The sequence below is a fragment of the Triturus cristatus genome, chromosome 3_2, assembly GCF_964204655.1.
Source record: "Triturus cristatus chromosome 3_2, aTriCri1.1, whole genome shotgun sequence".
NCBI lineage: Eukaryota > Metazoa > Chordata > Amphibia > Caudata > Salamandridae > Triturus > Triturus cristatus.
Genome location: NC_140584.1, coordinates 673,072,599 through 673,098,936, shown reverse-complemented (window position 1 = coordinate 673,098,936; position 26,338 = coordinate 673,072,599).

Genomic DNA, 26,338 nt, shown 5'->3' with positions numbered 1-26,338 from the left:
GGCTGGCCAGAGCATGTGAGGTGTGGTTTGCACTCCCAAAGTGCACATGAACTGTTTGGCCGGCCCTCTTGGGCCAACCAAACAGTTCATGTGCACTTTTCATGTCCCCCTCGGGCTGCATTACACAGCCTCGCGAGGAACTTGCACATGCTCCCTGTTCCAGTCTGAGCACTGATCCACGGCACTCAGACCAATCACAATGCTGCATTGAATCATTGTAATTGGCTCTGGGGAGACTGGGTGCCGGGTGCTTTCTGTTGCCAGCCAGACTGCAGAAAGGAAGAGGACACAGGGGAGGCAGCAGCCGGCCAGCTGTTCTAAGGTAAATGTGTTTTTTTTGTTAATTAGCCCCAGCCCCCTCCCTCCTGCCTCACCACCCCATCCGGTAGCAGCCGCTACTCTATTTGAGTTCGCATAGGTTAAATGGATTGAAATGAAATTGAGATTTCTAGAGCGCTCTACTTCCCGTAGGTCTCAAGGAGCTAACCTCCCAGTTGGTAAGAGAGATAGTGGGTAAATACCAAGACGACATGTGTGGAAAGAGGTGGGTGATTGAACTAATTGTTAAACAGCTGGGTTTTAATTGCTTTACGAAAGGTAGTTAGATTTTTTGTGGTCTTTAGTTTAAGAGGCATCGAGTTCCAAAGTTTGGCGGTGACCACTGCAAAACTCCTGCCTCCCCAAGTGGCTCTCTTGATTTTCGGTACAATCAGGTTAGCCTGGGAGGATGACCTTAACATCCTAGAAGGAATGTATTGATGAAAGAGCTGTCTGATGGATTCAGGGCCATCAGAATGGAGGGCCTTGAAAGCTATGCACAGATATTTGAACATTACTCGCTTCCTCACTGGAAGCAAGGGAATCAGGGAGAGGGATTGGGAGACCGACTGATGTTTTGGAATCCCTAAAAACAGTCTGGCCGCTGAGTTTTGGAGCATCTGCAGCTTATGCAGAACTTTCTTGTGGGCGGTCAAGAAAAGCCCATTAAAGGTAGCCTAGTTTAGACAAAACTAGTGGAGTAATAACTGCTTTGCGAAGGTTCAGAGGAATGAAAGGAAAAATCTTCCTAAGTGATTTGAGCATAAAGAAACACAAAGAGGTGATGGCATTAGCGTGTCCCACAAAGGAAAGCAGTTCATTGAATTGGACTCCCAGATTTTTTACATTGGAAACGGGAATTGGAGGAACTCCCATTTCCCTAGTCCACAATCTGGGAGACCAGAATGAAGGACAATTGACGAAAAGTAGCACCTTGGTTTCGTCTGAATTTAATTTCAGACAATTATTGGACATCCAGTTTCCGATCTGTAGCATACAGTTGTGAAAGCCATCAGCAGTTTTGTCAGGATCTTCGGTGACTGACCGACACTACTATCTGGGTGTTGTCAGTGTATGAGTCAACTGAGAAACCAAAACCTTTAATCAATGAAGCCAAAGGAGTGACGTAAAGATTAAAAAGAGTTGGGCTCAGTGCCAATCTCTGTGGTACACCACAGGGAAGGGTAAATAATGTTGACCTATGACCGTTTAACCTCATCGATGCTCAGGACGGATCCCGGCCGTCATGAGTCAAGGTAGTCGTGTGCTCATGATGGCCGGGAGCCATCCAACTGTTGCCGCTCCGCCCACGCGCGGCTAATTCCCCGCCTGTGCGGGTGAATTAATTGGTGGGCGGAGTTCGGACGGCTCCTGGCCATCATGAGCACACGCCCACCGTGATTTATGACGGCCGGGAGCCGTCCTGGGTACCTGAGGGCTACGCCCAGCCCCGCCCCCTCGCATCGCGTTGGAATTTTCCGCGCGTGGGAGGGGTGAATTCCACAAATTGAAGTCTGTCAGTGAGAAAGGATCTAAGGAGCTTAAGGGCAGTGCCCCTGACCCCTAAATCAAAAAGACGTTTGATAAGTAGGTCATGATTAACGGTGTTGAACGCTGCTGAAAGATCCAACAAAATGAAGGCAGCATTCCCTCCCTTGTATAATGTAGTTCTTACATACTCGGAGGCTATAATCAAGGCTGATTCCGTACTATGTTGGCTTCTAAAGGCAAAGTGAGAGGAATCCAGCCGCTTATGTTCCTGGATGAAAAGGGAAACCTGAGTGTTCATAGCCTTCTCTACCATCTTGGCCTGGACAGGAAGCCGAGAGATTGGCCTATAATTACCGGGATTATCAACATCCAGGTGCGGCATTTTTATGAGGGGGAGGATTGATGCTATTTTCCATCTTTTGGGAAAGTAACCTAGAAGAAACATCTGATTAAAAATCAGCAAGAGGTGGCTGGGAACAATGGCAGAAGCTTTCTGCAGCACTCTGGGTGGGCAAGGACCAAATGGGGAGACTGATTTGATTTGATCAAACAAATCTATTACTTGACCAGTTGTAAGGGGTGAGAAAGCAGAAAAAGTAGTATTTACAAAGTGAGGTGGTTCTGAAGGTTCCCTGTCCGAATTGGCAGCTTCACTGGTGTAGGTCCCAGAATGAGAGCCATCAGATATCACAGACTGTAATTTGTTATTCATGCAAACCTCCTTAGAACTTTGGTTTTCAGTGAAGACATTAGAGATGGCCTCTACTTTGTCTTTAAAAAATACAGCAAGTTGGCGGCTGGAGGATGCTCTTGTATGCCTGAGTTGCTTAAATAAAGTGTTCCTGTTGCTACCCATCGGTGTTAACGTTATTTCAAAATGCAAGAGCATAACAAATTCACACTTTAAAAACAAATTCTTAACCCCAGGTAAATATCTCTCAGAATGCTCTATATTCACTCAAAGTTACAATTATGGTTAAATCAAGCAGTGCTATTGCATGTTAAACAATACTGTCAAAGCCGGTTGGGTTAGCTAACTTGCTCACACAGAACAGATATATCATACAGAGAAGCAGTACAAGTTTCCCTACCATGCACACAATATTTATAGTTCAAATGCAGCAGAGTAAGCTTCCAGTGCCCTAGAACATCTTTGAGTTCTCATATTGAATAACCTAAACGTTGACAAACAATGATACAATGGGGAGAGCAATATGTATGGTTAGATGTAGATGAGAAGTAAGAAAATCATCACTAAGAAAGGATGTGTTAGAACTGCTCACTATACACTTAATTAGCAAATCTTCATTTGTAGTACTGTTCCAATTTACCATGGAATATTGCAGCTTGTGCTTGAAGCTCCATCTACGATATTGTGAATGATCTCAACTCCTCTCCTGAAGTTCTGGTTCTACTTTTAGAGATCTTGCCAATCTCGTGGATTTGGTACTAGATTCAACATCTCGAAAGATGTGCCCATTTCTATGGGTCCACTTAGGGGTATTGTGTCATGTTCTGGAGGCCACATCTGAAGTGTCAGGTCAATTTCTGCAGATCTCTGGGGCATGTGTTGAGTTCTGGAGATCACATGCCGAGTTTTGGGTCATTTTATGGAGACCACCTGAGGGGCACTAAGTTCTGTTCTGGAGGCATTATCTGAAGTGCTTTGTTCACTTCTGGGTTTTATTTGTGCCATGGACCTCGAGCCAACAGTGGTGAATTGTGCCCATTCCTGGAGAATTCCTTGCATATTCTGTCCCGTTCTGAAGGCCATCTATGGACTTGTGTGACAAGTTCTGGAAATACGAGCTACAGATCTGTTATTGATTAGTAACAAGAGTTTTGGAGTGGAAATGTGGGTGGAATTCCTAACACTTTAAATACGATACCACAAATGTTATGCAGGCTTACAATAAAGGCACAGATAAACCCTTTTAATCATTGTTTGTGATGGAGCCAGGATTTGCGAAATAAAACCTGCTTGGATCAAACTTCTCATTGAGTGGATTATTAATAAAAAAGTTGTGTGAAAATTAACCAAGAATAGGCTAAAAATGGGCATCTGGGAAAAGAGATAGGGAGAATGTGAAAACTGTGCAAAGGTGCTGGACAAAGACCTGTGATTTCCAGTAATTTCTAGAAGGCCGCAAACGCAAATGACTAATGCAAAAATAACAGCCAAATAAAATAATGATAGAAGCAACGAGTTTTGAGAAGAGACCTTTTTTTTCACTAACTGTTTGAAAATATGTACATAATGATTAGCGAAGAGCAAAGCATTATTAGAGCATTAATAATGAAGTTTTGTTATGACCTGATAACTATTTGTGTATTTGTTTTTACTAGAGAAAAGGCACACTTTACTGTTCTGCAGAGAAGGCCTCAAACGTCTTTTTAGGTTTAATTTGCTTTCTGAAATGCAAACTGCAAAGAAATGTATTTTGTCCATCAAGAGTTCCTGATGATGGCCATGGTTATGCGGAGGAAGTAATGAATGTTATTATGGAATTTCCTTGCCGACCGGAGAAAGTGTTCTTGTGGATAATCGTGCTGAAAGTTTTTTTGCTACAAAGCAATTGAGCGACATGTGCAAGCTGCGGAAGAGATTATCGGAGTTTCCTCTGCTGAAGGATGATGATGATGGTTTTCTCAAGACAAAAGACCTGTTGAGAGTCAGGTGCACTGGAAGGGGAGTGATCGGACACCCCCAGGGCCTAGTTCAATCGGAATTTTGAATTTTGTGTTTTGATACACGAGGAGGCTGGATCTTTAGTGAATTAGGGTATAATTAGTAGTGTTAGAATTTTAAGAGGGAAGAGACTTCTGAATTTTGTGAGAAGTAGGAGTGAGACTTTGACTTTGCGAGAGGAGAGGGCCCTGTTGCTGTTTCCTTACTTAACTGGCTGGCTGATGTTCTGCTGATCCTGACTCTTTAACTATGCTCCTCATGTCCTTGTGAGGGTGCCCAGCGTACCCTTCGGCCATAAGGTAGCTCTTCTGACTATCAGCTTTCTGTGCTCTAGTTATTCCTATGTTCGTATGATACTCCGAACATGCATTGACATTATTTGCAAATGCTTATTTGTTTTTGTCTCTTCGCCTATCCACTCACTCATGTCTCGTTGAGAGGATGTTATCATGAATTATTCAATTGTTGTCTGTTTCTCTTGTGTGATGATCTAGGATTCGGGCTGTATTGTATTTGATGAGCATTCACATTCTTTAAAATTAGATAAAAGCAACTTGACAAGTAATCAGAGTCTGTCATTATTAATGCACATTTGATTATAGTGTTTTATATTATTTGTCTATGTTTAGGTCCTCATAAGATTAGGATTCCGTCTTACCTTCGTCAATCCCTTACAACTGTAAAAGGTCCATTAGAGAGTGGACCACATAAATATGAACATTGGTAACACGTTTTAGATTACACAGTGAAAGGGACTGGTAAGTGTTGAAATTGGTTTCTGATGGTAACATTTGGTGAAGCCTCTTCTCGCTGCATCTTTTGTAACACTCTATTCAAAGCAGAATAATGCCATCCAATTTAGCATCGCCATAGCCCTTGGCCTCTCCAAAATCGGGGAATACAAAATATTGTGATCACCTCCCCAAAGAAAATCAACCAAACGGTGATACTTCAAAAGAGAGTAATATCTGAGTAACATCCATCAAGCAAACCATTGACCATTTAAACAGAAGACAAATGAAAAAGAAGCAATTAAACCAATTCTCACGGCAATCCCCTGATATAACACAGCTTGAATCCATAAATACCAACAGGCATGAGAATCAGTGGGTAAGAAGGAGAAGGGGTAGGTGCTAGAGTAGAAAAATGTATACACAGGATGATCTGAGAATAGAGGCAGGTGAGGTTGAGAGTAAACATAAGGAAACGCTGATGTTAAGCTGAGGAGGGACTGACAGTGATGCATGCAAGGGATGAAGCAATTCAAAGACTGTGAGTGTGGTAGGAGGTGTGATGCAGACATGGGGCAGGGCTTCAAGGGTCAATACAGGTGGCCTTTAGTATATTCACAACAACACCACTCCACAACATTCTCAATGACCAGCCACATCGGCGATAAGATCACAAAACATGCGATAAGGCACGTTAGCAGCAGGAAATTAACACCTGCTGTGACCTGATGCAAAGTTGGACAACAACCAGCAACAGACAAGGGAGCACAGCCCAGAGCCAAACATGAAGAACAACAGATGCACCCGGGCAACTGAACATGCAGCCTGGAGCCCCAATAGGGCAACAACACCCACCACCCCCAGGCCCACCCCACCCCCCGCCCGGACCAACACTGAGGCAGCGCAGACAAAGACCGTGCCCTGCTGGAAACACACCAACCACACACACCCAACACCTGGGAACGTCATTGCCCACCACAGACTCAAAAGGACAACCATCCTACGCATCCTGACCACCATTGCTCACAGGCCGATGGTACCAAAACACCGGACAACCAACATCCCTCCGCAGAGAAAGCGGATCAGTTGACTGGGGGTGAGTGCTTGCAATGTTCAACACTCCGTCCATCATTTCCTTTGGTTTTGCTTTGTTCGCCATAAGTTGGCAGGGTATGCTCAGACGTGAGTCTCTTGCTCACTTTGCCACTGGATTCAAGCAAGCCTGGCTGAAGACGGCTGAAATGCCCGAAACCGGTCCTAGGAAGCTTGTTTCCGGTCCAGGGAAGACATGGCTTGGCAGTTCGGGCTGGATTGTTCCCATGAGGCACAGGGTCAGACTGATTTGCATATGGCCATTTCTGAACTGGGGTGGCAGAGTGGGCTAAAGAACGGTGATGGATTAAACCCAGATCAGTTGACTGGGGGTGAGTGCTTGCAATGTTCAACACTCCGTCCATCATTTCCTTTGGTTTTGCTTTGTTCGCCATAAGTTGGCAGGGTATGCTCAGACGTGAGTCCCTTGCTCACTTTGCCACTGGATTCAAGCAAGCCTGGCTGAAGACGGCTGAAATGCCAGAAACCGGTCCTAGGAAGCTTGTTTCCGGTCCAGGGAAGACATGGCTTGGCAGTTCAGGCTGGACTGTTCCCATGAGGCACAGGGTCAGACTGATTTGCATATGGCCATGTCTGAACTGGGGTGGCAGAGTGGGCTAAAGAACGGTGATGGATTAAACCCAGATCAGTTGACTGGGGGTGAGTGCTTGCAATGTTCAACACTCCGTCCATCATTTCCTTTGGTTTTGCTTTGTTCGCCATAAGTTGGCAGGGTACGCTCAGACGTGAGTCCCTTGCTCACTTTGCCACTGGATTCAAGCAAGCCTGGCTGAAGACGGCTGAAATGCCAGAAACCGGTCCTAGGAAGCTTGTTTCCGGTCCAGGGAAGACATGGCTTGGCAGTTCGGGCTGGACTGTTCCCATGAGGCACAGGGTCAGACTGATTTGCATATGGCCATGTCTGAACTGGGGTGGCAGAGTGGGCTAAAGAACGGTGATGGATTAAACCCAGATCAGTTGACTGGGGGTGAGTGCTTGCAATGTTCAACACTCCGTCCATCATTTCCTTTGGTTTTGCTTTGTTCGCCATAAGTTGGCAGGGTATGCTCAGACGTGAGTCCCTTGCTCACTTTGCCACTGGATTCAAGCAAGCCTGGCTGAAGACGGCTGAAATGCCAGAAACCGGTCCTAGGAAGCTTGTTTCCGGTCCAGGGAAGACATGGCTTGGCAGTTCGGGCTGGACTGTTCCCATGAGGCACAGGGTCAGACTGATTTGCATATGGCCATGTCTGAACTGGGGTGGCAGAGTGGGCTAAAGAACGGTGATGGATTAAACCCAGATCAGTTGACTGGGGGTGAGTGCTTGCAATGTTCAACACTCCGTCCATCATTTCCTTTGGTTTTGCTTTGTTCGCCATAAGTTGGCAGGGTATGCTCAGACGTGAGTCCCTTGCTCACTTTGTCACTGGATTCAAGCAAGCCTGGCTGAAGACGGCTGAAATGCCAGAAACCGGTCCTAGGAAGCTTGTTTCCGGTCCAGGGAAGACATGGCTTGGCAGTTCGGGCTGGACTGTTCCCATGAGGTACAGGGTCAAACTGATTTGCATATGGCCATGTCTGAACTGGGGTGGCAGAGTGAGCTAAAGAGCGGTAATGGATTAAACCCAGATCAGTTGACTGGGGGTGAGTGCTTGCAATGTTCAACACTCCGTCCATCATTTCCTTTGGTTTTGCTTTGTTCGCCATAAGTTGGCAGGGTATGCTCAGACGTGAGTCCCTTGCTCACTTTGCCACTGGATTCAAGCAAGCCTGGCTGAAGACGGCTGAAATGCCAGAAACCGGTCCTAGGAAGCTTGTTTCCGGTCCAGGGAAGACATGGCTTGGCAGTTCGGGCTGGACTGTTCCCATGAGGCACAGGGTCAGACTGATTTGCATATGGCCATGTCTGAACTGGGGTGGCAGAGTGGGCTAAAGAACGGTGATGGATTAAACCCAGATCAGTTGACTGGGGTTGAGTGCTTGCAATGTTCAACACTCCGTCCATCATTTCCTTTGGTTTTGCTTTGTTCGCCATAAGTTGGCAGGGTATGCTCAGACGTGAGTCCCTTGCTCACTTTGCCACTGGATTCAAGCAAGCCTGGCTGAAGACGGCTGAAATGCCAGAAACCGGTCCTAGGAAGCTTGTTTCCGGTCCAGGGAAGACATGGCTTGGCAGTTCGGGCTGGACTGTTCCCATGAGGCACAGGGTCAGACTGATTTGCATATGGCCATGTCTGAACTGGGGTGGCAGAGTGGGCTAAAGAACGGTGATGGATTAAACCCAGATCAGTTGACTGGGGGTGAGTACTTGCAATGTTCAACACTCCGTCCATCATTTCCTTTGGTTTTGCTTTGTTCGCCATAAGTTGGCAGGGTATGCTCAGACGTGAGTCCCTTGCTCACTTTGCCACTGGATTCAAGCAAGCCTGGCTGAAGACGGCTGAAATGCCAGAAACCGGTCCTAGGAAGCTTGTTTCCGGTCCAGGGAAGACATGGCTTGGCAGTTCGGGCTGGACTGTTCCCATGAGGCACAGGGTCAAACTGATTTGCATATGGCCATGTCTGAACTGGGGTGGCAGAGTGGGCTAAAGAACGGTGATGGATTAAACCCAGATCAGTTGACTGGGGGTGAGTGCTTGTAATGTTCAACACTCCGTCCATCATTTCCTTTGGTTTTGCAAAGCTGCTGGCTGTGCCACACCTGTTGGCCTCTGGGACCTGCCAACCAACAACCGCCAGAGTCCGAGGAGTCTCACTGCCAGCCACATCCAAGACCCCCCAACTGTCTTTGATGCCATCATCAGTTTGGTACCACACTACCTATCCTTTCCCCACACTGAACAGGAACCGCTGTAGACCAAGCAAGGCGTCAAAGCCATAGCTGGATTCCCTCACGTGTCAAGGGGCAATTGATGACACTACACACAATATCCACAACCAAAGGCACACGCATACCATCACTGTGCAGGCAATAGTGGACCACCTGGGAATCTCCACCAACCTCGACGCCAACTACCCATTCCGAGTGCATGAGTCCTGCATCTTCCGCCAGCCCATCATCACCCGGCGGTTCCTGGCTGGCACCTACGTAAATGCGCTGCTCGGTGGCAAGTACCAAATGAACACACCACACATCTCAACACCACAACCATGCAACTCACAACACTGGAAATGCACACATCACAAACTCACATACAACATGCCAAACAACATGCCCACCCACCAGACACGACAGCACAACTCACTCTGGCAACCTGGGCCAGCCATTCATATAAGCCATCAACTGCATGGCACCCCAGCCACACGATAGCAGATTGTGGGAAGAAGTGGGGACCAGGCATGTGCGAAGGAGGCAACTGACTGATGAATGACACAATGCCAAGTGTGGCGTCGAAGCAATGGCCAGACTGCAATATGCAGACCACACACATATCCATGTTGACATACACCGCTGGTGTATGGAGTGCAGGGGACAGTGGGCGCAACCATGTCACCCCAGCCAGTGGGGAAGATCCTGGAAATGTAGCTTGTTACGCCCCCCCTCCCCCCTGCAAGTGTGAGCGGAGGGGGCTGGCCTGGCGTATGCCTGGCACGCGTAGGGGTGTGAATAAAAAGCACATAGCTCTGGGCGTGGTCCTCTTCCAGAATGCCCAACAACTCTTCCCGGGCGGCGCCCATCACCCCGAGGCTGACGCCGTCACCGTGAGTGGTGCTGCCTGCATTCCTGTGTGCCTGATTCACCCTGGGCCGCAGGGCCCCGTACCATTTCTGCCAGGCCCGGCGCACCCAAGCCTCAATCCACATCTGCCGACACCGGGGTGTGTCGATGAGAGCCCACCACGTGCCGGTGCAAGCTTCAAGCCCAAGGGCCACGACCCTGGCAGCCTCCTCAGACCATCACGGCCTCTGTGACACCGGCCCGCTGTACTCCCTTCTTGTTGAGGTACTCCACCTGCATGCACAGCGGAAAAGTAGGTCACACATTTGGAACTGAGTCTTGATACATTGTCCGAGTCCGCACATTAATGCAGAGTTTACATCACTGTACTCCCTTTGATGTGGTGAAACCAAGTATGTGCCTGGCATCCCAACCACATGTGTCTGTGGGCCCTTGATGACTATGCCGTCAGTCTAAACTGCGGCCCAGCAGGCCTCATACCAATCCAATCCAGTCTGTACCAGGCAGGACACGTCATCGTCGCTGACTGAACACCCGCTCGGCTCTGGTGCTTTTGCCTCCGTCAACCACAAGTCACCCCCAAATATCATGTCAATGTTGTGTGTTAGAGTTCCAGGAGGAGCTCGCTGAACCGCGTCTGGCCTGCGCTGACAGCTGCCTCAGGCCTCCAATGCGGTTGAGTAGGTCACACTATTCGAATTCAGTCTTGATTTATTTATGGCTGTCTTGATGTCATTGTACAGGCCTCAACGCAGACTGCACCCACTTTCAGCCCCAGTGCCACTAAGTCTGTTCCCCGTGACCCATGGACACTTTCTGGTTGAAATTTGGTGGCGACTGAGTCCATGAACGTGGGGTTGTCGTCGCCATCATGTCGGTGATACTGACTTTGTGGTTAAAACGATGCTGTGGCATTTCACTCCTCCATTTGCTGCTTCCGGACAGCTTTCACCCTCTGCATCATGACCTGGAGGACACTTTCGACTGTCCCCCGCAACCCTCCACCACATACACCTCGGACATTGAGGAGGCCCGCTCAGCTCACGTGGCCCATTTGACCATACTGCAAGTCACCGTCCCGTGGTGGGGTGCCTGTGCTGGCCACAGTGCATCGGGGGCCACTAGCTCAGTGCTAGTCAGGTCCGGGACCCCTTCTTCTGAGATGTTGGATGGCCTCTGAGGCAATGGCCTTGGGGTCATCAACACCATGTGTCTGCGGCCCTGCGCTGTCCGCTCCCTCCAGCCTCAAATGCGGCCCACCAGGGCTCACACATCAAATCGAGACCTGACCCGCCCGGACATCGCATCACCGTAGGAGGCTCACACCACATCCGCCAGGACCAACTCCAACCGCCAACTGTCAGTGTCGAAACGGAGAGCTCATGCAGCAATGCCACCTCAGGCTGTGTGGGAGACCTGGGACGGCGATGAGGAAGATGATGAAGGTGTGACACCCCCCCCCCACTGCAGCTGCATCAGGAATGTCCAGAAGGGACACAATCCTAGACATTTTCCGAGACACGCTCAGCTCTGGGGACCCCACCGCAGTGCACTGAAACTCACGGACACTTCTGTTTGTATGTCGGGTGACCTCTGTACTTGCTCCGGCTCCCTCCGTGTTGCTCAGCAGTTGACTCTGTTATGCAGGTGTTTTCTGTTTCCATTGCACTGGTGTCCACTGTTCAAGTTGTTGCCAGCACCAAGCACTCCGTGCGGGCTGGCTTATACTCACCCCACATACATCCAGCACAGGCGTCACTGTACATGTGGCCCTGCCAATAAAGGGGCCTGGCGCACGTGCCCGTAGCCAGTTCAACATGATATCTGTGTGTGTCCCTGTCGTCTTGTTGTATGCATGAGGGCCCTGGGCCCTAGGACATTACATTGTGCTGTGTACAGCGGATGCAGACATGTCTCCGCAGGCAGCGGGTTAGAGCTTGGACATGTAGCTTTGTCATCACCCACACAATTCATAAGGACAGTGGACTGTGCCGTCGTACGCAGAGCCAATGAGGGTGTGTGACTGATATGTGCGTGCCCCTGGGCGTGGTTCTGTACAGGGAATGTGCATCTGCATTTGTCTCTATGGCAGTGTGGGTCTCCTTTGTGGGGTGTGGGTGGTCTCTGAAGGGTAATAGACACCCACGTATGTGATCTAGTTCGCCTTCCTTGGGTTCGGAACACACCCACACCTGTTGGGCCACCTCCTTTTGGCGTTCTGGTACCTGGCATTGGGGTGCCATGTGTGGGTTGGTGAAGTGCTGTGAGCTTGCCCTGCTTGCGGGTGCTTCATGCTGTGTGGTCTGTTGCAGGGGCTGGGTTCTCCTCTAAGTAGCTTGGCTACCCTGGTTCTGGTGGCGGGTTGCGTGGGATGTCCATAGGCTGTTGTAGGGTGTCGGTGTCGAAGGTGTGGTGGTCCTCTCCGGCATCACTGATGTGTGGTCTTCTGTGCTCTGCTGGAGGTTTTGTGTGTCCCTCTGCAATGTGGAGAGGAGATGCATGTTGACATTGTGTTGCCTTGTGTGTTGGCGCATTGTTCTTGTTTACATGCAGACTGTATGACAATGTAAATTGTGACTGTTTTGGAGGTGCAGGATTTAGATGCGAGACAGTGTACATTTGGTCTACATGATGGGTGTGAGGTTGTACCCGTAGATTTCCATTTCACAGTTTCCAGCCCTGTTAGATGTAGTGGGCCTGTTTCTGCGCATGTGCGGAGCCAGTTGTGTCCTCTGTTTTGCAGTGTCGGGGTTGCACGTTGTACCACATTGACATCAATGTGGATGCGCTGTTATTGCTATGTGCCTGTGCTGCAGTGTGCCACGAAGATGAGGGACATGATCCAGGGTCATTGTGGGTGTGCAGCATGCTCTGCTTATTTGTGCATGTGTGCCATTGTGCCCATCTCCCCCCGGCCCCCCAGTCCCTGGTCTTTACTCACCCTGTTGATGTTTATGTCAGGTCCTCCCGAGCTGTGTCCGTACTCCTGACTCCTTGCACTGTCTCTGCACTGTTGAATGTGGCCTCCGTTTCCTCCAGCTCTTCCTGTGGCGCAGGACTCCCACCTTCTGTTGCCGTTGCTGCCTTCCTGTTGGCAGTGGCTTTGTGCTTGGTTTAGATTTTCACGTCATGCCAGCACCTCTTGGCCTCCTCCATTGGCCTCCTCGACACTCCAGCTGCATTCACGGTAGTCTGATTGTGGGTCAGTTGCAGGTTGTGTTCTGTCACCTTCGTGACACTGGTCTTGGTTTCCTGCGGACTGCTCCCCGTCTTCCTCTCCCTCTTCTCCTTGGCCTTCCCCGACCCCGTTGCTCCTTGCTGGTGGTCTGTGGGGCTTGTTGGTTTCGCGTTGGCCTCTGCACTCGGTCAGGGTGCATCCATGTGGCTTCTTTCTGGTGTGTTGTTTTTGTTGCTTTTATAGTGCATTTTCTTGCCAGACGCGTGGGATTTGTAGGCCTGCTGCTGGTTTTCGCTGCTTTTTGTATCGCGATTGGCCTCATCGCAGTTTTTTTGGCGTTCATGTTTCGCATTTTGGCGGCGTGGCGTTGATTTTAACACGGTCAGTTGACGCATTATCTAGTGACTATCGCATGGTACCACCGTGTTGTGAATACCTGGTTAACACGGCATAAATTTCCCGGGATGGACTGCGATGTTGAGGGTTGCGTTAAGTTACTTTTGCGATTGTTATCACACGTTCTTGAGAATATCCCCCTCTGATGGCCACATGCTAACTTGTGGCAGCAATTAGTGATGTGTGCACTGTAAATCATCAACTTTTAATTGTCATAATACAAATTGCAGGCAAACGAGAAAGACTGGTACTTGGTGGATAAGTAGTTGGGCTACTTCCGGGTTGACATTTGGCCCTGTTTCAGCCTCCTCTGGTAACAGTGACAATGCCTGTCCGCTGGAGGAGGACCAGTGAAGAGATGTGCGCTCTCAAAGCTTCAATGAGACCTGAGTAGTGTGGGGCTCCAGAGTCAGTGCCTCCTGTGTCTAGATGCCAATGCACACATTTGCACTCCTTTGCATAAAGGGGATAGCTGTGCCCTTCTTCAACCGGAAAGCTCTTTTGTTCATAGATGTAATGAAATGCATTAAATTAGGAAGTCTTTTTGGCATGGCCAGCCTGGCCTATGTCTCTTCTCTAGCACAGGCACCTGATTATGTTGGTCCGTGGGGTCCCTGCCCCACCAATAGTTCATGGTAGGTGATTGCATCTGGAGGTTGAGAGGGAAGGCAAAATTGTCCCTCTGCATTGTAAGCTAAATAGGATGAAACGAGAACGGAAAGTTCGGGAGGCAAAACAGGAAGAGCCTTCCCTGCTGGGCTGCACTTTCTATTATGGCATGGTGAACAAAAGAATAATGGATTTAACCCATATCTGTTTTGATTTGTTCTGCATTCCGTCCATCAATTGTGTGTCTTTTGCTTCCTCACCCTAAGTGCGCTGGGTATGCCCAGACGTGGGTTCCGGGCTCACTGTGCCACTGGATTCAAGATATCCTGGCTAATGAGGGGTGAAACCCCGAAACCAGTCCTAGGATGCTTGTTTCTGGTCCAGGGAGGACCTGGCTTGGCAGTTCGGGCTGGACTGTTTCCATGAGGCACAGGGTCAAGACTGATTTCCATATGGCCAGGTCTAAACTGCGGTGGCATGGTGAGCAACAGAATGCTGGATTTAACTCAGATCATGTGACTGGGGGTGAATGTTTTGATTTGTTCTACATTCCATCCATCAATTGTGTGTCTTTTGCGTTCTATTTCTAGGCACTGCCAATTTCCTTGGATAGTGTTTTATGCATTAGCATAGCCATAGGCTGCCCTCAGGGGAGACGCATGTACATCTGCAATTGAAAGCCATCTCAACTACTTAGCAGAACATTACAGTAAGGACTGGTTAGGGTGTCCCATGGTAATCAGGGACTACTGGGCTTGTTGCAGGGATTCTGCTTATACACAGAACCATACGTAGAACCCCAGGACCTCAGTGAATTGTGGTGAACCAGAAACTCACCTCAGAACCCAGAACCCAGTATCTGGCTAGCATAAGTGTCCCATTCGTTATCCGAGGTTTAGCTCGGCGGTCCCAATGAAAAGACAACCCAGAACAAGCGACTCAGTGTATTCTCGGGAATGGTGGGAATCGGAAATACCTGTTCGTATATTATTCTCACATCAGTCCACAACAAGAATAAACAAAGACACAGTGAAAATAAAAAGAGTTTATTTTATAGACCACGTGTCCTAAGATGCAGTACTTTGGCTAATACAAGCAGGCAAATGATTATAATTAAAACCATCAGCATTGTTACAATACCATAGAATATAAAGGGAGTGATCATGTTATAAATGACAGTGGATACTACCACCTTCCCTTTACTAAGAAGCTAATATTATTATTATGCTAATAAAAGGTCTCTCAGGCTTGAATGGGGGACCCCATACCTCAAAGATCAGCTTAGTGAAATCACATCACAGAAGCATCAGAAGTCTTCTCGCAGGAAGGCTCGTCTTCGGTCTGAATATTAAACATGATGTCTGCAATATTAAAAGCACCAACTTTCAGGTATTCGCAGCTGCCTGTATGTGATGGCTAAATAGTGAGTCGATCAACCTAGAGTGGAAAACATGCATTGTCTAACGACCCAGACTGTTCTTGTTACACCATGTACAGACCAAGGTCGCTGCGCAGAGCTCGGGATGGTAACAACAGATTGCTCTTGTGTGAGGCAAAGCGCGAGCCAGCAGTTTGTTTTAAACAATAACATGTAGATGCAGTGTTGTGCGCAAAAGCAGCAAGATGGCTTTCTAACATCTAACGTGGTTATGCTAACTTAACAATGTATGTACGTATTAAGGGATTCCTTACTACATGCCCCCTTGATCGAAGCACTAACCAGTAGGGAAGAAATGAGAGAACGCAGAGTTCAAATTCGACAGAGCAGAACAAGGTGTACTCAAATTGAAACCAAGGATCGGTGCAGAGAAAGTCCGAAAGAAAAAAGAAAAGCAAAAAACCTCAAAAAGGGGAAAAAAAAAATGAAAAATGCTGCTTTAGCTAGCAATCCAAAGTCACAGGTAATGTTTAAGACATGGTAGAAAAAATATGGTGGATGACAGTTCACTCAATCCATGAACGTGTATGCAGCATACGTAGCAACAGCTTCCAACAGAAAATCGTTGGCACGGCCACTAAAAGTTTCAGCCATCCAGTCAATCAAAGAAAAGGAACATACATGGTCTTCAATAAGCGGAGCCTCTAGCACCATCAGAGGGCAACCGACGTGTTCTTCCAGATAACTCATATCCAAGAAGTCATAGGCAGCCCTTGCGATGTCCCAATTACCCAGGATTCCATGCGCCGCACCACAGGCCATAATCCGAACACCAGAACAGGCAAACTCGTGAGACACTAAGGGACTCATCAGTCGATCATAATCCGGGACCGGAGACACCGTGTTGGTTAAGCACAAATCCAGAGGCCATTCAAAGGGACAATCTAGGCAGTGAAAGACAGGTTGCACGCAGGTAAAGTAGGAATACCGGAAGGATAATCCATACGCCAGGCTCAAAGTCGCCAATGGCAGCGTACCATAATATTCAAGCATCCTGTCACGAAGAAGATGCAGACGGGGCAGGTTGTCGTGAGGCACAGAAAGTCCAGCCATTTCGTAGTATGAAAAGTAAAAGTAGCACACCTGCCACCAGCGCCAGAATCAGCGGGACACCGCCAAAGACGCTCGAAAAAATAGAATGAAAAAATGCCGGAATCACACCAAAAATAGTTTGGAAGGAGGTCACAAGGCCTCAGCCTACAAGTTTAAAAAAATGAGCCAGGCCAGTTGTTGACGAGGCATTGAAGATTGTTTGGATCAAAGCTCCAAAATGCAGGGGGAGGTCAGTATTCAAAAGCGCCTGTACCTCAGTGCGCGTATTTGCCACGTGAAGGACAAATGTTTCTCGAGAGGAAGTCAATGGCACCTCCTTTTGGGACAATAGAGCTCTTATTCTGCTCATCTTGTTGAACTCTGCTTTCAAGGTCGGAATCGAAGGCCAGATGGAAACATCCAGCCGCCCATGCGGGGGTGAAAATAGAACATTATTGCAGCAGACCACTCTCTGCGATACAGTTACTATATATGGGATTCCCACTAACATCCCGCAGCAAGCTTCATTATTCAAAATTAAATAACTACTGTTTGCAAGCAGCGTGAAAGATGGTGTAATCACTGGCACTGGGATTCCTTTGAGGACGCAGGCCAAATTCGGGGCGTGTACATTGCATGCACCGTGTAACTGAATGTGCCTACATACTACAGAATGATCAGGTGTCGAGGTGCACTCCTCACCTTTCAGGTAAACCTCTTTACCGTCTCTTGTACATCTATACGTAAAAGGGAGAGACCAAACCTCATGTAGGAACGCGCTACCCAGAGCATAGTGTTTCATGCATGACGTAAACTTACAAAGCGCGAAAGGGAGCGTGATCAACCCATGTACTAACCACACGGCTGAATTCAATTCCGCCAGAGAGAAAGGTAACGGCTCCAATTTTTCAATGTGTAACAATGAATATGTAGCATCTTTCATGGACATGAACTGCTGCTTTACAGTAAGGTTAAAGGGAAGGAATAATGATGTCGTATTCATATAGTCCCAGGGGACCTTTCCTGCCTTTAACGTTTGTAATGTCCATGCAAACTACACAACAGAACGCAACTGGTTTTGACCATGATACAATACAGACATATCATCATGTACAATATCAACAATTGAAGAAACAATATTGTCTAATGTATAAATTCTGGAAGAAAGAGTGTTAATGCTGTTATCTATAACGGCCAAGACCTTTTCCATATTTGCATGATCAATAGCCCTCAATCTTGAAGCCGCTTCAATTTGCGACAATTTCCATACTTCGTTGTAAATAGCATACGCCCACCTCTTGGATCTGCCACCCACAGGACCTTTAACAAAATCATTCAAATCTATTTTGTCATGTAATTTTGATAAATGAACTTTGACAGATGCCAAGGTGGAATGTCGCAGCCAGGATTGACATAATTTCCCTACAGAGTAGGTAGTTACTGTATGAGAGGACTCAAACCGAGGGTCTGCGCGTTGCTGCGTATACCCCGGTTTCAGACCTAGAAAACGACGTTGAAAGGCATCTGAACTGCTTTGCCAAATTAACCATCCTTCTCGACTAAATTTCGAAATATTGAAAGATGTATTAGAGACTAATGACTGCAAAGCATGAAGGGACAGATCCGTTTGGTTATCCCAATTTGGGTAAGCGCCCAGATCTGGAACAGAGGGGAAATTTAGTTTTTTAGAAGTGGCCAATCCGAAACAGGTGGTCTGGAAGATGGTTGAATTTAAAAACAACATATGATTTGGTATAAGACAGGCACAATGTAAAGCTTCAGTTCCCTGAACCTGCCACGGTTTGGAACCCCAAACCGATTTAAGATCAATAGTAGCCTTCCACAGATCATAACCTTTGAGTGACAACTCATCCATGAAGGACTTAGAATATAGTAATTTGGTGTGTGTCAGTCTAACCTTCGAGGCAGACACAGCCATCACTTTAAAATAAAAGGATACTGGGCTGGAAACACTGAAATCAGTAAAATAAGTATATTTATCAACCAATGTAGGTGAACTGCCTAAAGATGGTGTAGGACAGTGTTCCCATTGGGTAAAATTTACAAAATTTCGAAACGTATTTTCTTTATGCAGGAAGTGATTGCCATAATGTTGAAAACAATACTGTTCTGCATAGTTAGCCGCATTTTCATATAAATCTTCTGCATCAAAAGCGGCATAATATTTCAAATCAGAAAACAGTGCTTCAATGGCATGAACATCCCAATCATCAGAACGAATGTTCTGCTTAACCACATCACCCATAGAAACACGAAATACATTAGGTACATTGATGACCTCAGTAGGACCATGAATTTGGAATTTAACAGCATCCCACGCAATTCCATCCAAAACGGGCCAGGCAGTAATATTCACAAAAGTCTGGTCCCTTTTCATGATGTGGCACGAGGAGTGGGGGGCCAAAGTTCCATTGATAAGTCTAATTGTAGATCTCTCTTTGAGATAGTGGCCATTTACCAGATGGAAAAATACTATTACAAATCCAATGGACATAAACAAAAAAATACTTATAAGCACCAGCCAAATGTATGTCCAAGGGGGAATCAAAAAATGTCTTTTGAACCAACTAACAAAAATAGCAATGTTCGAAGGGGAAGTGGAAGGCAATGAGTTAGTGTCAAAGGAGAAACGTGACTGGTTAACCGCCGTAGATCGTAAAACAGGCGACTGATCATTTGTAGGATAAGCATACTCAGTCTCTTCGGGCAGACCACCAGCCGGCGGTATTAACAAGGGATCAATAACTGACTGCATCTCGATGGCAACATCAGACAAGGTGGTAGAAGCAGGAACCAACACTGAATTTCTTTGCATCGTCTGGCATGAAACTGCTGGAGTCATACTAAGAAGTATCGGCCACTCGCTGAAGTTTGACATTGTCAATAGAGATGTACCTGTTATCCTTGCGACCAGGAAGTGGAGGTAAAATGACTGTTCTTGTACCCTGCACTCCAAGCACTGGAACCGGTGCACAATAAGAGGGGCCGAACTCCTTCTTGTTCTCCACCTTCTCACGGACCAGGTCTCCAACTCGGGGTAGCCAGCCGAATACCGGAATCTGAAGCTCAGCATCAGATGTGGAGGGCAAGTGTTCCTTCGATAGAGTGTCTCTGGCTTCTTGTAGGGTCTGCAAAACAGCACAGTGATCATCTACGTCAAAGGGTGCGGCGGCCGCCGCCATGTCTAGACCATCAAGGTCTGGGACAAACATTCTGATTCCGAAGAGCATCATGTATGGGGTCCGCCCACCCAGAGACCTTCTAGGGAGATTATTAAGTGCACGTTGGACGTTATACAAATGGGCTAGCCAATTCAGGCCTGTGCCTAAAACTCGTGCTGTCAAAGATTGCTTTAAGTCACGGTTCATTCGCTCCACCACACTATTACCCTCAGGTCGGTAGGGGGACGAAAATTTGACTTGGACCCCCAAATTTCTCATAGCCTCCTTGTAAGCCTTAGAGGCGAACGCAGGGCCCTGATCAGAATGGAAGGTACCACACGCAAAAGTTCCCACAAAGACACGCAAATCCCTGTTTACAGTCCGTGAATCAGCACTCCTTTGTGGCCATACCCACAGAAAACGTGTGCACGAATCCACTGCAACCAAGATATACTTGTACGCAGTATCAGAAGAAAAAGGACCGAGTGATCTAGATAAACACAACCAAATGGTTTATTAGATATGTACAACTGTGTTTGTGGTGGGCGCGCAACAGTGGAAGGTTTAATCTGTTGGCAAATGTCACAATCAAGAACATAAGCGCGCATTTGTTTGTATAAACCGAACCACCAGTAACGTTGTTGTAACAGAGATACAGTAGCGGACACGCCGGCGTGGGCAGATGCCAACCCCTCATGCGCTGCTAGTATCAGAGATGGTCTGCAGTCCGCGTTGGGAATAATTCTGTCACCAACGTCGTTAATCCTCACTAACGGGACGTTATCAGGACTTAAGTGATAAAAATAACGAGAAGGAAAACCCTTCGGGTAATCACTTCCCTTCTCTGTAGCAGCAATAGCTGCCAAGATGTCATCATCAATCTTACTTTTAGATCTTGTAACTGCTGCCACTAAGTATGTAGCCACTGCTGTTTTTGCTGCCTCGTCAGCCAAGCTGTTACCGACAGCATGGACACCAAGTCGTTGGTGACCAAGAGTGTGAATAACATTCACGAGAGGGAGACGTTCTTTAAAGTCTGCCACTCTAACCCAAAGCAATTTATGCTTAATTGTGCTACCTTTGGTATCGCGATATTCGTTTTGAGACCAGAAGTGTAAATTGTCATTGTAGGACTGGACACAATAAAAGGAGTCACTTACTATAAGAGTAGTGACCCGGGGATCAGCAAACTCCAGTGCAAGCACCAGAGCCCGGAGCTCCGCCAGTTGCGCGGTACAATCACCCAACGACTGCGTATGCACGGCATCAGATTGGAATTCACCATTTACGAATGTACCCACAACAATTGCGCTAGCCGCAGAATAGGCATGCTTCGATCCAATTGCCGGCTGCGCCGAGCCGTCAGTGTATATGACACAATGGTATTCTTCGAGCGGGCGCAAAGACAGAGGAGCCGGATGAACGAATTCATACTGTAAGTACTCCTGAGTCTGTAAAGAGGCGTCAAAGATATAAGTGACATCTGGTGATCTCAGAGTCGTGGCCCATTGTATCCACCGTGGATGCAAAGCTTTAGAATTTGGTACACTTGCTTTTGTCACTGCCTCTTGGGCAGGATACGGTGTTACAACCAGTATGTGTTTTCCTTGTGACAGTGCGCGTTCTTTAAGGATCGCCATCTGTACTGCCGTCAGAACTTTCTCGACAGTGGAAAAACGCAACTCAGCAGAGGTGTACAAGTGTGATTTATACGCAATGGGGACTGTATCGCCCTCATTGAACGTCAAGTACGTGAAACCCACTGCGCCTGGTACTATTCTTATCACCAGGTTAGTGCGGTTATCACGCGTCAGTAAGTATTGTGAAGCAAGAAGATCAGCCTGTAAAGACTGTAGAATAGCAGAATCTTCTAGCTGCCAGCTAGACTTCGAAAAAGAAGGTTGTACCAAAGCGTAAAGCGGCTTGATACGCTGGGCATAATCAGGAATATACGTACGTCCGAAATTCAGAAAGCCCAGCAAAGATTGTAATTTTTTCAGTGTTGTAGGAGCACGCAGGCATGCGCACTTCTCCAGAAAGTGAGGAGCCAATCCCTTACCTTCATTGTTGAGCTCGTAGCCCAAAAACAACACTGTATATTCCGCGATGTGAGACTTCGCAAAATTAAATTTGTAGCCATATTCCGCAAAACTCATAATGATATTGTCGACTCGAGACAGATGTGGCATCAGCTCATCATCCGTGAGGTAGATATCGTCAACATAGGAGTATGCGTCGGGGTCCATTCTTTCTAAGAGAGAGACCACGCGAGCGGCAAAGACGCCAGGGCTGTTTTTATAGCCCATGGCTAATCTTGTGAACTGTTTTTGTTTGCCGCCTGAAGTAAACGCCGTCCACTGGCTACTCAGTGTGGACAGGTTATGGCTAAAAAAGCCATTGGAGATGTCAAGTGTCGTTTTAAATCTCTTACGCACGAGACTATCGACAAGAGCCAAACTGTGAGTATTTTGTACCGCGCAGGTCCGGCAATGCGAATTTAAGTGCCGGTAATCCAAAACTAAACGGTACGACCCGTCAGGCTTCGTCACTGTGAATAAAGGGTTATTCATAGGGGACACACAAGTTTCAATAACACCCTGATATTCCAATTGGTCAAGGATTGCAGCGACGTGCGGTCTAGCTTCACGACGCATAGGATATTGGGGCTGTGGCTGGGGCATAGACCGCAATGGAATCTCATGGCAGGGGGACAACCGGTCCCATCCCACCTGAGTACGATACAATGCCGGCGCTAGCGCCAGTGCCCACTCCTCAGCGTACACTTCAGCCCGGTCCTTAGGCACTGTGTGCGCAAAGGACGGGAGGATTACCTCGTCCCCTCTAGGAGCTTCTAAAATGAAAGCTGGGGGCCAATCTGCCTCCGCTAGGAGGATATCATAGGTGGTAGTCAGATTATCCCAAAAAATCCCTTTTATTGTACGTTGTATGTCACCCTCAATTAGTAAGACTATTTCATAGAGTCAGGGGGAGCCACTCTGGTGTCAGCTGTCTCAACCGTAACCAATGTATCAGTTGCTGTCGCCGCCAGAAATGGACGCAGAGCTTGACGGACTATGGTAATTTCCGCTGCGCTGTCCAGTAGCGTCAGCACCCATGTCCGGTTCCGAAGCCGTGTCCGCACTATCTGAGGCATACCTTGCCGTCAGAGCAGCCACTTTCTTCTTCTGAAACGGGGGTCTTTGTCTTGCGAATTCTTCTTGCTTGCCTTTACCTTCAGTCTGTCGGGGTTGGTCACGTGTTTGTGGAGCACCCCGACCTTTGCCACCGCCTCCGCCACCGGACTGTGAAGCCGATGTTTCCTGTGAAGAACGAGGAGAACGTTGTTCAGAAACCTGAAATCTATCAGGAGACTTAATAGTAGCACGATCACGCAGATCATAAGTGCGCTCACTACCTGACTGAACGGGGGAGGCAGGCCGAGACCCCTGTTTCTGCTGCTGCTTTCCCTGTTGTTTTGACCGCCAACTCTGTTTCGGAAAGTTTGGACGGTCATCCTTACCAGAGGCTTCTGCCTTACCCTGCTGCTTAATTTCCGGAGTTTTTACAACTGGTTTAACTCCTAAAGAGCTACGACCCACATCTTTGTATGCCGTCGAGATTATTTTCGCGAACTCCCGCGGCTTATCCTCTTCAGCAACTTTCTTCAGTTCATTACGAACTTGGAATTGCATAGCATCACCCTTAAGGTTACACATTACCATGGTAGCCACCAGGTCAAACTGTCCGAGGAGCCGCATGCCTAATTCTATCGCAGACTCCGCACCGTGGTTATCTTGAACACGTTTAATAACGGATGGCAGTACCGACATAGACGGAGTGCCAAAGCACTGCGAGTACGTCGCTGCAAAGACCTTGCCCCAGTTTACACAATCATCAATGTCGGGGACCAAGTCTTTAGGCAAACTAATGGTAAGGATCCTGTGTTTCTCCACAGGAGATGTATTCGGGTAAACCGCTTCTATTTGGTCAAATTTTTCAGCAAGCCAAAAAGGGAAATCATCCCTATTTGGGGGGCACTTGCCCATAACAGAATTAACCATAACAGGACTAATGACCACTAATGGTGGTCAGTAGGCTGCCCCGCAACAGCAGGTGCCCCCACCTGCACATTGCGTGACACGTACTGCACCAAAGCCCTATGTACTGTAATAAGGGCAGTGTGCAGTACACGCAAATCAGCCACCGGCACCGTTAGGTAACGGGGATGAGGCGTATATCCGGCTAGTACCGGCCAAGTGGCCCCTGCAATTGACAAAAGGCCCATTCTCGGCGGTATAACCGCATGGGGGAGGGCGCCATTAAACCAAATAAGATGCTGCCAAGCAGATATTGGTGTTTCTTGTGTCCTATACGGTGTATAGTTCGCTGGTATGGCAGTGGCAGTGTAAGTATGAAAAGAGTTATCGTCCTCACTCACCGCCGGAAGCGTCACCCAAGAGTAAAACAACTCATAAGGATGAGCCGCATCGGCTCCTACCACAAAGATTACGTTCATACCAGTGTCCGGCACCCCATACTGCGTCAAATGACGTCTCAGAGGTGCCCGACTGTGCGCCGCTATATCGACCGCCATAAGGACAAGCTACACTCGAAGTAATTAGTAGCACAAGGGTTCAATAACCTTTTTAACGATCAAGCTTGAAACCTATATCAACAGAAATAGGTAGGTTTAAATCCGTCAGACTTGTTATCCGGAAACAAGAATGAGGGTGCTGTGGACTAATATAAGCACTACTAAGGCGTTTCAACTCATAGACCAAACGTTAGGTGCGCCATGTTGCAGGGATTCTACTTATACACAGAACTATGCGTAGAACCCCAGGACCTCAGTGAATTGTGGTGTACCAGAAACTCACCTCAGAACCCAGAACCCAGTATCCGGCTAGCATAAGTGTCCCATTCGTTATCCGAGGTTTAGCTCGGCGGTCCCAATGAAAAGACAACCCAGAACAAGCGACTCAGTGTATTCTCGGGAATGGTGGGAATCAGAAATACCTGTTCGTATATTATTCTCACATCAGTCCACAACAAGAATAAACAAAGACACGGTGAAAATAAAAAGAGTTTATTTTATAGACAACGTGTCCTAAGATGCAGTACTTTGGCTAATACAAGCAGACAAATGATTATAATTAAAACCATCAGCATCGTTACAATACCATAGAATATAAAGGGAGTGATCATGTTATAAATGACAGTGGATACTACCACCTTCCCTTTACTAAGAAGCTAATATTATTATTATGCTAATAAAAGGTCTCTTAGGCTTGAATGGGGGACCCCATACCTCAAAGATCAGCTTAGTGAAATCACATCACAGGAGCATCAGAAGTCTTCTCGCAGGAAGGCTCGTCTTCGGTCTGAATATTAAACATGATGTCTGCAATATTAAAAGCACCAACTTTCAGGTATTCGCAGCTGCCTGTATGTTATGGCTAAATAGTGAGTCGATCAACCTAGAGTGGAAAACATGCATTGTCTAACGACCCAGACTGTTCTTGTTACACCATGTACAGACCAAGGTCGCTGCGCAGAGCTCGGGATGGTAACAACAGATTGCTCTCGTGTGAGGCAAAGCGCGAGCCAGCAGTTTGTTTTAAACAATAACATGTAGATGAAGTGTCGTGCGCAAAAGCAGCAAGATGGCTTTCTAACATCTAACGTGGTTATGCTAACTTAACAATGTATGTACTTATTAAGGGATTCCTTACTACAGGCTCCATTTGCATGAATGGGAACCTTTTACCTCTGGGGTACTGTGACCACCTTGTTATTAGACCCAAAGTTGATCGACAAGTACACACTATTAGCACTTGATCCTTCGAATAATGAAGTGGAGCGGACAAAGGCTTACTCATGGAGGTGGTTAGAGTTCGAAACTCAGAACTCTATGTAGTCTAATAAAACTTGATAAATTAATGCCCAACCTATGATTACTCTTTAAAATATACTATATATGAAAATATAAATGGAAACGAAGAATAAGCAATATGATACAAGTCATACACAATAAACATATTCTAACAATTGGCGTTTACAAAGGGTTGTTATAATCAGCAAGCCCATGCCTTGTGAGTTTAACAACATGTTCTTATAATAAGCATACGCTGCCCAACAGATTTTTTCTTACCATTTTCTTCCAACAGCAGTAGACCTTTCATAACGTCTTTGGGGGCTAGACTTATGGAGGAGACAGAAAGACCCACTTCTAGGATGCTCCTCCACTGGGAGACAGGTTTCTGTATTCATGTCTCTGGGCTCAAATCTTGCTGGTTTTTCCGGGATCATCTCCTTTTGGCCTCTTCTACCAACCCTGCCCATCACCACCTGGCCAAGATAGAGTGCTTAGCACTCAAAGTCCTGTTGAGAGTTACAAAGAGCAACATGGGACGCCAGAGAAAAAATACTTACCACAAGGGTCCTGTAGAACTGATCCTCCCCCTGTGCATTGCAACATGGTTGATATTCTTTGTACCACCTAT